Below are 13,358 nucleotides of genomic sequence, written 5' to 3' on the forward strand. Positions count from 1 at the left end.
TCTCATCTTCGTCAGTGCCAGCAATTGTGTCCCTTAGTCCCTCATGTTTCAGGTACATTTCCATCGTGAATTTCCAGTCATTGTAGTTTGTCATACCGGTCAACTTTTCAAAATTAAACAGTGATTGTCCACCCAAAGCCATCTTCAATACGTTCAGATAATTAAATAAATAAATCTTGAAAGTTTCTCTGCAAAAAGAAAATACGATAGCAACGCGATGAACACACGCGAAAATTATGTAACCTTGATTTATCAGTTTATTTCTTTGGTATGCAAAGTTCACTAATCCCTCCTGGGCCCATAACCTATTAGATACTGACTCTAATTAGTCCTCTGTGAGATTATAAAGTTGACCTTTTAATCAAATACACAATACACCATATTGCCAGGAACACACATTTTTAGAGACTATTTATTCAGCAATGTTACATAGCAAAGATCAAAGAGAAAACATAAACTACCATACATTGTTGTTGTTGTTGTGGTCTTCAGTCCTGAGACTGGTTTGATGCAGCTCTCCATGCTACTCTATCCTGTGCAAGCTTCTTCATCTCCCAGTACCTACTGCAACCTACATCCTTCTGAATCTGCTTAGTGTATTCATCTCTTGGTCTCCCCCTACGATTTTTACCCTCCACACTGCCCTCCAATACTAAATTGGTGATCTCTTGATGCCTCAGAACATGTCCTACCAACCGATCCCTTCTACTGGTCAAGTTGTGCCACAAGCTTCTCTTCTCCCCAATCCTATTCAATACTTCCTCATTAGTTATGTGATCTACCTATCTAATCTTCAGCATTCTTCTGTAGCACCACATTTCGAAAGCTTCTATTCTCTTCTTGTCCAAACTATTTACCGTCCATGTTTCACTTCCATACATGGCTACACTCCATGCAAATACTTTCAGAAATGGCTTCCTGACACTTAAATCTATACTCCAAGTTAACAAATTTCTCTTCTTCAGAAACGCTTTCCTTGCCATTGCCAGTCTACATTTTATATCCTCTCTACTTCGACCATCCTCAGTTATTTTGCTCCCCAAATAGCAAAACTCCCTTACTATTTTAAGTGTCTCATTTCCTAATCTAATACCCTCAACATCACCCGACTTAATTCTACTACATTCCATTATCTTCGTTATGGTTTTGTTGATGTTCATCTTATATCCTCCCTTCAAGACCCTGTCTATTCCGTTCAACTGCTCTTCCAAGTCCTTTGCTGTCTCTGACAGAATTACAATGTCATCGGCGAACCTCAAAGTTTTTATTTCTTCTCCATGGATTTTAATACCTACTCCGAATTTTTCTTTTGTTTCCTTTACTGCTTGCTCAATATACAGATTGAATAACACCGGCGAGAGGCTTCAACCCTGTCTTAATCCCTTCCCAACCACTGCTTCCCTTTCATGTCCCTCGACTCTTATAACGGCCATGTGGTTTCTGTACAAATTGTAAATAGCCTTTCGCTCCCAGTATTTTACCCCTGCCACATTTATAATTTGAAGGAGAGCATTCCAATCAACTTTGTGAAAAGCTTTCTCGAAGTCTACAAATGCTAGAAACGTAGGTTTGCCTTTCCTTAATCTTTCTTCTAAGATAAGTCGTAAGGTCAGTATTGCCTCACGTGTTCCAGTATTTCTACGGAATCCAAACTGATCTTCCCTGAGGTCGGCTTCTACTAGTTTTTCCATTCGTCTATAAAGAATTCGTGTTAGTATTTTGCAGCTGTGGCTTATTAAACAGATTGTTCGGTAATTTTCACATCTGTCAACACCTGCTTTCTTTGGGATTGGAATTATTATATTCTTCTTGAAGTCTGAGGGTATTTCGCCTGTTTCATACATCTTGCTCACCAGATGGTAGAGTTTTGTCAGGACTGGCTCTCCCAACACTGTCAGTAGTTCTAATGGAATGTTGTCTACTCCCGGGGCCTCGTTTCGACTCGGGTCTTTCAGTGCTCTGTCAAACTCTTCACGCAGTATCGTATCTCCCATTTCATCTTCATCTACATCCTCTTTCATTTCCATAATATTGTCCTCAAGTACATCGCCCTTGTATAGACGCTCTATATACTCCTTCCACCTTTCTGCTTTCCCTTCTTTGCTTAGAACTGGGTTTCCATCTGAACTCTTGATGTTCATACAAGTGGTTCTCTTATATATTATATATAACACATCAAAGAGTAGAATATGATTGTTCCCCCCCCCCCTGCAGGGTCGCACACATTGCCACCCGCGCCGCCCCCGCCACTCACAAGCACGCTACTAGTTCGTTTCTTTCGCCAGTCGACTCGACTGAAGCGAGTAGCTGTACTTTCCTACGTAGTACGTGCTTACGCGACAACGTATTTTATACATTTCTGTCTGGCAGAGCTAACACATACCTACGAGAAAAGTCGCGGCCATTAAAGTGACCTCCATACGTTGTTCGAGATATGTCGCAAAAATGCTACTGTTTTCTGCTACAGAGAACTTTTCGATACGTAGCGTTGTAAATACGGACTATTCGCCGAATAGGAAGGTAGTTTACATTCAGAAGGAGAAATATTAAGACAAGAATGAATAAGCAAAAAGTCCTAGTTGTAGCGAGTGCAAGTGTGAAGATTACTCAAGAGTGAGAGTGATCAGTTGATTTTGAAGTATTAATAATAGTAATTCATAGAGACTCGTTAACAATATTTTCACTAATAATGTAACAATAGTTTCCAATACCTAACTCGTAATACGAGTCATAATTGGAAACTCGCCCTTATATTATGCGTTGTGTCGTAATCTACATATTGGCTTGTCGGTTTCACAGTAGGTATTTCTGTTCACACTACATAAAAGTCTGGAAGCAGACATTCTGGCAGTGAATGTTCTCTAAACAATCAGAGCCACATATAGTGTCGCTGCCAGGTAGTCAGTTTGAAAGCTACAATCGTTGCGATAACTTGGAAGTGATAAAAGTGAACAACTGCGATTACTGGCTATTACCATGGACTTCAATCAGTGTTGTGCTTAGTGATATTCTAAATACGCGGGGTGTGATCGTGTGTTTTAGTGCTAAGTCTACTAGTGTTGGATTTTTAGTGTGAATAGACTGTTTATTCGAGAATTAAACTTTGCACGTGACTTGATTATTTTTCATTACGGTAAAAGTAAAGGTAGCTGAAGATATCTTTAGCGCCCCCTTCTTGAGGTTTTTCTGTATCAGACACTGGCCATGTCACGTCATTCAGATGCCGTAATAGGCCAACGAGAGAGGTTAGTTGCCACCTCCCCCCCGGATGCGGTATGAAGGAAAATGGGGTCATTACACGGCTCTCATGACTGTTGTAGACTACTTTTTTTAGACATGGGAGCCGCTACTACTCACTCAAGTAGTTCCTCAGTTGGTATCAAGTGGTGGGTGCAACTCGTTCCAGTCCTCTCACCGAGTAAAAATTTCGTGGAAGCAGAGTACTGAGAATTGAACACAGATCCTCTGCAAGAGAGTCCGCTGCAATGACCCGTTTTTCTTTCTTTTTTTCATGTTTTTCATATTCTTACTTTCGATCTGTCTCTTTTTCATTATGTCTTCAGCGGTTCTTTGAGATTTCCGAATGACACAATTCCAATTTCTCACTATGAGAATCTCACTCAATGAATACCATACCAGAATATTGAAATGACATTTCACAAAATCCAAAGTAGTTCTGGTCATATCTAAAGGCTGTTAGTGGCACCAAAGTTAGTGTCCAGTCCCTAGTCAATGACACAGGAACTGATATTGAGGGTAACAAAGCAAAAGCTGAAATGCTTAACTCCGATTTCAAATGTTCCTTTACAGAGGAAAACCCAGAATAATTGCTCTAATTTAATCCTCATACCACTGAAACGATGGATGAAATAAGCATTAGTCTCAGTGATGTTCAGAAACAGTTGAAATCGTTGAAATTGAACAAATCTCCGAGCACCAATGAAAACCCTGTCAGACTCCACGCTAACTATAATATGTTATAGATCACCTGAACAAAACACCGTGCCCAGTTCTTGGAAAAAGGCACGGGTCACACCCATCTACAAGAAGGGTAGTTGAAGCGATCCACAAAACTACCGCATAACCTTGACATCGATTTGTTGTAGAATCTTAAAACATATTCTGAGCTCAAACATAATGAGGTATCTCGAACAGAATGATGTCCTCAATGCCAACCAGCATGGGTTTCGAAAACATCGATCATGTGAAACAACTCGCACTTTTCTCACATGACATACTGAAATCTTTGGATCAAGGCGACCTGGTAGATGCAGTATTTCTTGGTTTCCGAAAAGCATTTGGCTCAGTACCGCACAGGGGCGGTGGCAGTGGGGGAGGGGGGGGGGGGGCTATGGAGGCTATAGTCCCCCTCCCCATGGTGTATGATATCACGCTGGATAAAATGACTTCAGAAATCAGCGAATATATTACTCCAACAGATTCAATCATTTTCTTTAATAATTATGTAGCTATATAGGTTGCAAAGTATTTCAAACACATTTTAACAAAAGAATAAGTGTGAAAAATAGCTTACTATCGAAACCAATAAATATCATTTAACTTAAAATAGGCGTCTTATTATTTACTAAAACACGTTTTTTTTACCCTGAACTCTAAAACATTTACCAAAAACTACTTTAAGCAACACTAAATTTTACCAGTTTGTCAGTAGAGAACCCAAACTCTCCTTTTGTTAAGCGATATTCCAGTCCCCACCACCACCACCACCACCATTAGCCCCTCCCTTGACCGACTTCTAGAATCGCTCCTATGCTTCTTGTCAAAAGTACGATCATATGGGGTATCAAGGGACGCAGCATGCTATCTTGGATGGAGAGTCAAATGTCAAGTTCTCTTAAGATGTTTTTCTGTTGTACCGTGTAAAAGCTTGCCTTAAAGCCTCTCTTTTATTATGTATAGAAATTTTTTTTATTGGGCCTTCCAAAGAATTAACTTGAATTTTCCTTAATATGGCATTTAGCCAGGATTTGTTAATGCTTAGCCTTTCAAGAATTTCCTTAGCTGATCTGAAATATTATCTCAGCCTTTAGCCGAAAAGATATTGTAATTTTGCTTAAGTAAGGCCTTCAACGATTACTTTAAATCCTGGTGTTTTAAAAGCAATCATTTAAACTTATTCTGGAGAGGTTACTTGGGCCCTCAGCCGTGAATTAATCTTTGTTGTTTTAAAGAGAAAACTGTGCATTGGTTTGAGGAATAAAGTTGTGTGTGTCCTTGTATAACTAACAGTAATGGACCTTAGCCCCTTTCCACAACCTGATTTGATGGACAAATAAAAATTACCACCTTGTATTGCGAACAACCTGCTGTGCGAAATCAAAGATTTACTACACTTTGGAAATAAAAAGCTACGTTCTTATATGATCTTGTACGAACAATCTTTAAAACACTATAAAGTGTGACTACATACCGAAAGAAAAACAAGTTGTCCTCTTCCCCCCCCCCCCCCCTTCACTCCCATGGACATCATGCTGCTGGTGGTGTGTCATTTCCACCAAAAGCGCAGTTGATGGGCAAATAAAAATTACAGCCTTGCAATGCGAAACCCCTGCTCTGAGAAAACAAATATTTACTACACTTTGGAAATAAAATGCAAAGTTCTTATACGAACTTGTTTCAACAGACTTTAATACACTGTAAAGCGTGGGTACATACCAATAGATTAACAACATGTCCTCTTCCCCTTCCTCCCCCCTCTCGTGGACATCATGCTGCTGCTGGTGTGTCATTTCCACCAAAAGCCCAGTTGATGGGCAAATAAAAATAGTAGCCTTGTAATGCAAACACCCTGCTGTGAGAGAACAAAGATTTCCTACACTTTGGAAATAAAATGCTACGTTCTTGTATGAACTTGTTTCAACAAACTTTAATACACTATAAAGCGTGGGTGCATACCAAGAGATTAACAACTTGTCCTCTTCCCCTTCCTCCCCCCCCTCGTGGACATCATGCTGCTGGTGGTGTGTCATTTCCACCAAAAGCCCACTTGATGGGCATATAAAAATTGCAGACTTGTAGTGCGATCACCCTGCTGTGAGAAAACAAAGATTTACTACACTTTGGAAATAAAATGCTACGTTCTTATATGAACTTGAACGAACAATCTTTAAAACACTATAAGGCCTGAGTACATACCAATAGAAGAAAAACTTGTCCTCTTCCGCTCGCCTCCCCCCTCCCCCACCCACCCTCTCGTGGACAACATGCTGCTGGTGGTGTGTCATTTCCACCAAAAGACCACTTGTTGGGCAAACAAAAATTGCAGCCTTGTAATTCGATCACCCTGCTGTGAGGAAAAAAAAGATTTACTACACTTTGGAAATTAAATGCTACGTTCATATATGAACTTGAACGAACAATCTTTAAAACAGTATAAAGCCTAAGTACATACCAATAGAAGAAAAACTTGTCCTCTTCCACTCGCCTCCCTCCCCCCTCTCTCGTGAACAACATGCTGCTGGTGGTGTGTCATATCCACCAAAAGCCCACTTCATGGGGAAATAAAAATTGCAGCCTTGTACTGCGATCACCCTGCTGTGAGAAAAAAAGAGATTTACTACTCTTTGGAAATAAAATGCTACGTTCATATATGAACTTGAACGAACAATCTTTAAAACAGCATAAAGCCTGAGTACATACCAATAGAAGAAAAACTTGTCCTCTTCCACTCGTCTCCCTCCCCCCTTTCTCATGGACAACATGCTGCTGTAGGTGTGTCATTTCCACCAAAAGCCCACTTGATGGGCAAACAAAAATTTCAGCCTTGTAATGCGATCACCCTGCTGTGAGAAAAAAGAGATTTACTACACTTTGGAAATAAAATGCTATGTTCTTATATGGACTTGAAACAACATTCTTTAAAACACTATAAAGCGTGAGAACATACCGATAGAAGAACAACTTGTCCTCTTCCACTCGCCCCCCTCCCCCCTCTCTCGTTGACTACGTGCTGCTGGTGGTGTGTCATTTCCAACAAAAGCCCACTTGACGGGCAAATAAAAATTGCAGCCTTGTAGTGCGATCACCCTGTTGTGAGGAAACAAAGATTTACTACACTTTGGAAATAAAATGCTACATTCTTATATGAACTTGATCGAACATTCTTTAAAACACTATAAAGCTTGAGTACATACCAATAGAAGAACAACTTGTCCTCTTCTGCTCGCCCTCTCCCACCCCCCCCCCCTCCCACCCCCACGCACCCTCTTTTGGACAACATGCTGCTGGTGGTGTGTCAATTTCACCAAAAGCCCACTTGATGGCCAAAAAAAGATTGCGGCATTGTGATGCGATCACCCTGCTGTGAGAAAACAAAGATTTACTACACTTTAGAAATGAAATGCTACATTCTTATATGCACTTGAACGAACATTCTTTAGAACACTATAAAGCCTGAGTACATACCAATAGAAGAACAACTTGTCCTTTTCCGCTTGCCCCCCTCCCCCCACCCCGGCTCATGGAAAACATGCTGCTGGTGGTGTGTCATTTCCACCAAAAGCCCACTTCATGGGCAAATAAAAATTGCAGCCTTGTAATGCGATCACCCTGCTGTGAGAAAACAAAGACTCACTACACTTTGGAAATAAAATGCTACGTTCGTATATGAACTTGAACGAACAATCTTTAAAACACTATAAAACCTGAGTACATACCAATTGAAGAACAACTTGTCCACATCCGTTCGCCGCCCCCCCCCCCCTTCCCTCTCGTGGACAACATGCTGCTGGTGGTGTGTCATTTCCACCAAAAGCCCACTTGATGGGCAAATAAAAATTGCAGCCTTGTAGTGCGATCACCCTGCTGTGAGACAACAAACATTTACTACACTTTGGAAACAAAATGCTACGTTATTATATGAACTTGAACGAACATTCTTTAAAACACTATAAAGCCGGAGAACATACCAATAAAAGAACAACTTGTCCTCTTCTGTTCGCACCCCCCCCCCCCCAACCCCTCCCCTCTCGTGGATAACATACTGCTGGTGGTGTGTCATTTCCACCAAAAGCCCACTTGATGGGCAAATAAAAATTGCAGCCTTGTAGTGCGATCACCCTGCTGTGAGACAACAAACATTTACTACACTTTGGAAACAAAATGCTACGTTATTATATTAACTTGAACGAACATTCTTTAAAACACAATTAAGCCGGAGAACATACCAATAGAAGAACAACTTGTCCTCTTCTGTTCGCACCCCCCCCAACCCCCCCCCTCTCGTGGACAACATGCTGCTGGTGGTGTGTCATTTCCACCAAAAGCCCACTTGATGGGCAAAAAAAAATTGCAGCCTTGTAGTGCGATCACCCTGCTGTGAGACAACAAACATTTACTACACTTTGGAAACAAAATGCTACGTTATTATATGAACTTGAATGAACATTCTTTAAAACACTATAAACCTGGAGAACATACCAATAGAAGAACAACTTGTCCTCTTCTGTTCGCACCCCCCCCCCCTAACCCCCCCCCCCTCTCGTGGACAACATACTGCTGGTGGTGTGTCATTTCCACCAAAAGCCCACTTGATGGGCAAATAAAAATTGCAGCCTTGTAGTGCGATCACCCTGCTGTGAGACATCAAACATTTACTACACTTTGGAAATAAAATGCTACGTTATTATATGAACTTGAACGAACATTCTTTAAGACACTATAAAGCCGGAGAACATAAAATAGAAGAACAACTTGTACTCCTCTGTTCGCACCCCCCCCCCCCCCTCCCCCCGCAACTCCCCCCTCTCGTGAACAACATGCTGCTGGTGGTGTGTCATTTCCAACAAAAGCCCACTTGATGGGCAAATAAAAATTGCAGCCTTGTAGCGCGATCACCCTGCTGTGAGACAACAAACATTTACTACACTTTGGAAACAAAATGCTACGTTATTATATGAACTTGAACAAACATTCTTTAAAACACTATAAAGCCTGAGTACATACCAATAGAAGAACAACTTGCCCTCTTCCAGCCCCCCCTCCCCACAATCCCTTATGGACACTATGCTGCTGGTTGTGTGTTAATTCCACCAAAAGCCCACTTGATGGGCAAATAAAAATAGCAGCCTTGTAGTGCGATCACCCTGCTGTGAGAAAACAAACATTTACTACGCTTTGGAAACAAAATGCTACGTTATTATATGAATTTGAACGAACATTCTTTAAAACACTATAAAGCCGGAGAACATACCAATAGATGATCAACTTGTCCTCTTCTGTTCGCACGCCCCCCCCCCCCCAACCCCCCCCTTCTCGTGGACAACATGCTGCTGGTGGTGTGTCATTTCCACCAAAAGCCCACTTGATGGGCAAATAAAAATTGCAGCCTTGTAGTGCGATCACCCTGCTGTGAGACAACAAACATTTACTACACTTTGGAAACAAAATGCTATGTTATTATATGAACTTGAACGAGCATTCTTTAAAACACTATAAAGCCGGAGAATATAGCAATAGAAGAACAACTTGTCCTCTTTTGTTCGCACCCCCCCCTCCCAACCCCCCCCCTCTCGTGGACAACATGCTGCTGGCGGTGTGTCATTTCCACCAAAAGCCCACTTGATGGGCAAATAAAAATTGCAGCCTTGTAGTGCGATCACCCTGCTGTGAGAAAACAAACATTTACTACGCTTTGGAAACAAAATGCTACGTTATTATATGAACTTGAACGAACATTCTTTAAAACACTATAAAGCCGGAGAACATACCAATAGATGATCAACTTGACCTCTTCTGTTCGCATCCCCCCCCCAACCCCCCCGTCTCGTGGACAACATGCTGCTGGTGGTGTGTCATTTCCACCAAAAGCCCACTTGATGGGCAAATAAAAATGCAGCCTTGTAGTGCGATCACCCTGCTGTGAGACAACAAACATTTACTACACTTTGGAAACAAAATGCTACGTTATTATATGAACTTGAACGAACATTCTTTAAAACACTATAAAGCCGTAGAACATACCAATAGAATAACAACTTGTCCTCTTCTGTTCGCCCCCCCCCCCCCTCCCCGAAACCCCGCCCTCTCGTGGACAACATGCTGGTGGTGGTGTGTCATTTCCACCAGAAGCCCACTTGATGGGCAAATAAAAATTGCAGCCTTGTAGTGCGATCACCCTGCTCTGAGACATCAAGCATTTACTACACTTTGGAAATAAAATGCTACGTTATTATATGAACTTGAACGAACATTCTTTAAAACACTATAAAGCAGGAGAACATACCAATAGAAGAACAACTTGTACTCTTCTGTTCGCACCCCCCCCCCCCCTCCCGCAACTCCCCCCTCTCATGAACAACATGCTGCTGGTGGTGTGTCATTTCCACGAAAAGCCCACTTGATGGGCAAATAAAAATTGCAGCCTTGTAGTGCGATCACCCTGCTGTGTGACAACTAACATTTGCTACACTTTGGAAACAAAATGCTACGTTATTACATGAATTTGAAAGAGCATTCTTTAAAACACTATAAAGCCGGAGAACATACCAATAGAAGAACAACTTGTCCTCTTCTGTTCGCACCCCCCCCCCCTCCAACCCCCTCCCCCCCCACTCTCGTGGACAACATGCTGGTGGTGGTGTGTCATTTCCAACAAAGGCCCACTTGATGGGCAAATAAAAATTGCAGCCTTGTAGCGCGATCACCCTGCTGTGAGACAACAAACATTTACTACACTTTGGAAACAAAATGCTACGATATTATATGAACTTGAACGAACATTCTTTAAAACACTATAAAGCCTCAGTACATACCAATAAAAGAACAACTTGCCCCCTTCCAGCCCCCCTCCCCACCATCTCTCATGGAAACTATGCTGCTGGTTGTGTGTTAATTCCACCAAAAGCCCACTTGATGGGCAAATAAAAATAGCAGCCTTGTAGTGCGATCGTCCTGCTGTGAGACAACAAACATTTACTACACTTTGTAAACTAAATGCTGCGTTATTATATGAACTTGAACGAACATTCCTTAAAACACTATAAAGCCGGAGAACATACCAATAGAAGAACAACTTGTCCTCTTCTGTTCGCACCCCCCCCCAGCCCCCCCTCTCGTGGACAACATGCTGCTGGTGGTGTGTTATTTCCACCAAAAGCCCACTTGATGGGCAAATAAAAATTGCAGCCTTGTAGTGCGATCACCCTGCTGTGAGACATTAAACATTTACTACACTTTGGAAATAAAATGCTACGTTATTATATGAACTTGAACGAACATTCTTTAAAACACTATAAAGCCTGAGTACATACCAATAGAAAAACAACTTGTTCTCATCAGTTCGCACCCCCCTCCCATCCCCCTCTCTCATGGACAACATGCTGCTGGTGGTGTGTCATTTCCACCAAAACCCCCCTTGATGGGCAAATAAAAATTGCAGCCTTGTAGTGCGATCACCCTGCTGTGAGACAACAAACATTTACTACACTTTGGAAACAAAATGCTACGTTATTATATGATCTTGAACGAACATTCTTTAAAACACTATAAAGCCGGAGAACATACCAATAGAAGAAAACCTTGTCCTCCTCTGTTCGAACACCCCCCCCCCCCCCAACCCCCCCCCGTTCTCGTGGACAACATGCTGCTGGTGGTGTGTCATTTCCACCAAGAACCCACTTGATGGGCAAATAAAAATTGCAGCCTTGTAGTGCGATCACCCTGCTGTGAGACAACAAACATTTACTACACTTTGGAAACAAAATGCTACGTTATTATATGAACTTGAACGAACATTCTTTAAAACACTATAAAGCCGGAGAACATACCAATAGAAGAACAACTTGTCCTCTTCTGTTCGCACCCCCCCCAACCCCCCCCCCCCCCTCTCGTGGACAAAATGCTGCTGGTGGTGTGTCATTTCCACCAAAAGCCCTCTTGATGGCCAAATAAAAATTGCAGCCTTGTAGTGCGATCACCCTGCTGTGAGACAACAAACATTTACTACACTTTGGAAACAAAATGCTACGTTATTATATGAACTAGAACGATCATTCTTTAAAACACTATAAAGCCGGAGAACATACCAATAGAAGAACAACTTGTACTCTTCTTTTCGCACGCCCCCCCCCCCCCCCAACCCGCCCTTCTCGTGGACAACATGCTGCTGGTGGTGTGTCATTTCCACCAAAAGCCCACTTGATGGGCAAATAAAAATTGCAGCCTTGTAGCGCGATCACTCTGCTGTGAGACAACAAACATTTACTACACTTTGGAAACAAAATGCTACGTTGTTATATGAACTTGAACGAGCATTCTTTAAAACACTATAAAGCCGGAGAACATACCAATAGAACAACAACTTGTCCTCTGCTGTTCGCACCCCCCTCCCATCCCCCCCTCTCGTTGACAACATGATGCTGGTGGTGTGTCATTTCCACCAAAACCCCGCTTGATGGGCAAATAAAAATTGCAGCCTTGTAGTGCGATCACCCTGCTGTGAGACAACAAACATTTACTACACTTTGGAAACAAAATGCTACGTTATTATATGATCTTGAATGAACATTCTTTAAAACACTATAAAAACGGAGAACATACCAATAGAAGAACAACTTGTCCTCTTCTGTTCGCACCCCCCCCCCCCCAACACCCCCCCCTCTCGTGGACAACATGCTGCTGGTGGTGTGTCATTTCCATCAAAAGCCAACTTGATGGGCAAATAAAAATTGCTGCCTTGTAGCGCGATCACCCTGCTGTGAGACAACAAACATTTACTACACTTTGGAAACAAAATGCTACGTTATTATATGTACTTGAACGATCATTCTTTAAAACACTATAAAGCCGGAGAACATACCAATAGAAGAACAACTTGTCCTCTTCTGTTCGCACCCCCCCCCCCCAACCCCCCCTCTCGTGGACAACTTGCTGCTGGTGGTGTGTCATTTCCACCAAAAGCCCACTTGATGGGCAAATAAAAATTGCAGCCTTGTAGCGCGATCACCCTGCTGTGAGACAACAAACATTTACTACACTTTGGAAACAAAATGCTACGTTATTATATGAACTTGAACGAACATTCTTTAAAACACTATAAAGCCGGAGAACATACCAATTGAAGAACAACTTGTCCTCTTCTGTTCGCACCCCCCCCCCCCCCCCAACACCCCCCTCTCGTGGACAACATGCTGCTGGTGGTGTGTCACTTCCACCAAAAGCCCACTTGATGGGCAAATAAAAATTGCAGCCTTCTAGTGCGATCACCCTGCTGTGAGACAGTGAGACAACAAACATTTACTACACTTTGGAAACAAAATGTTACGTTATTATATGAACTTGAACGAACATTCTTAAAAACACTATAAAGCCGGAGAACATACCAATAGAAGAACAACTTG

The sequence above is a fragment of the Schistocerca serialis genome, chromosome 12 (genome assembly GCF_023864345.2).
Source record: "Schistocerca serialis cubense isolate TAMUIC-IGC-003099 chromosome 12, iqSchSeri2.2, whole genome shotgun sequence".
NCBI lineage: Eukaryota > Metazoa > Arthropoda > Insecta > Orthoptera > Acrididae > Schistocerca > Schistocerca serialis.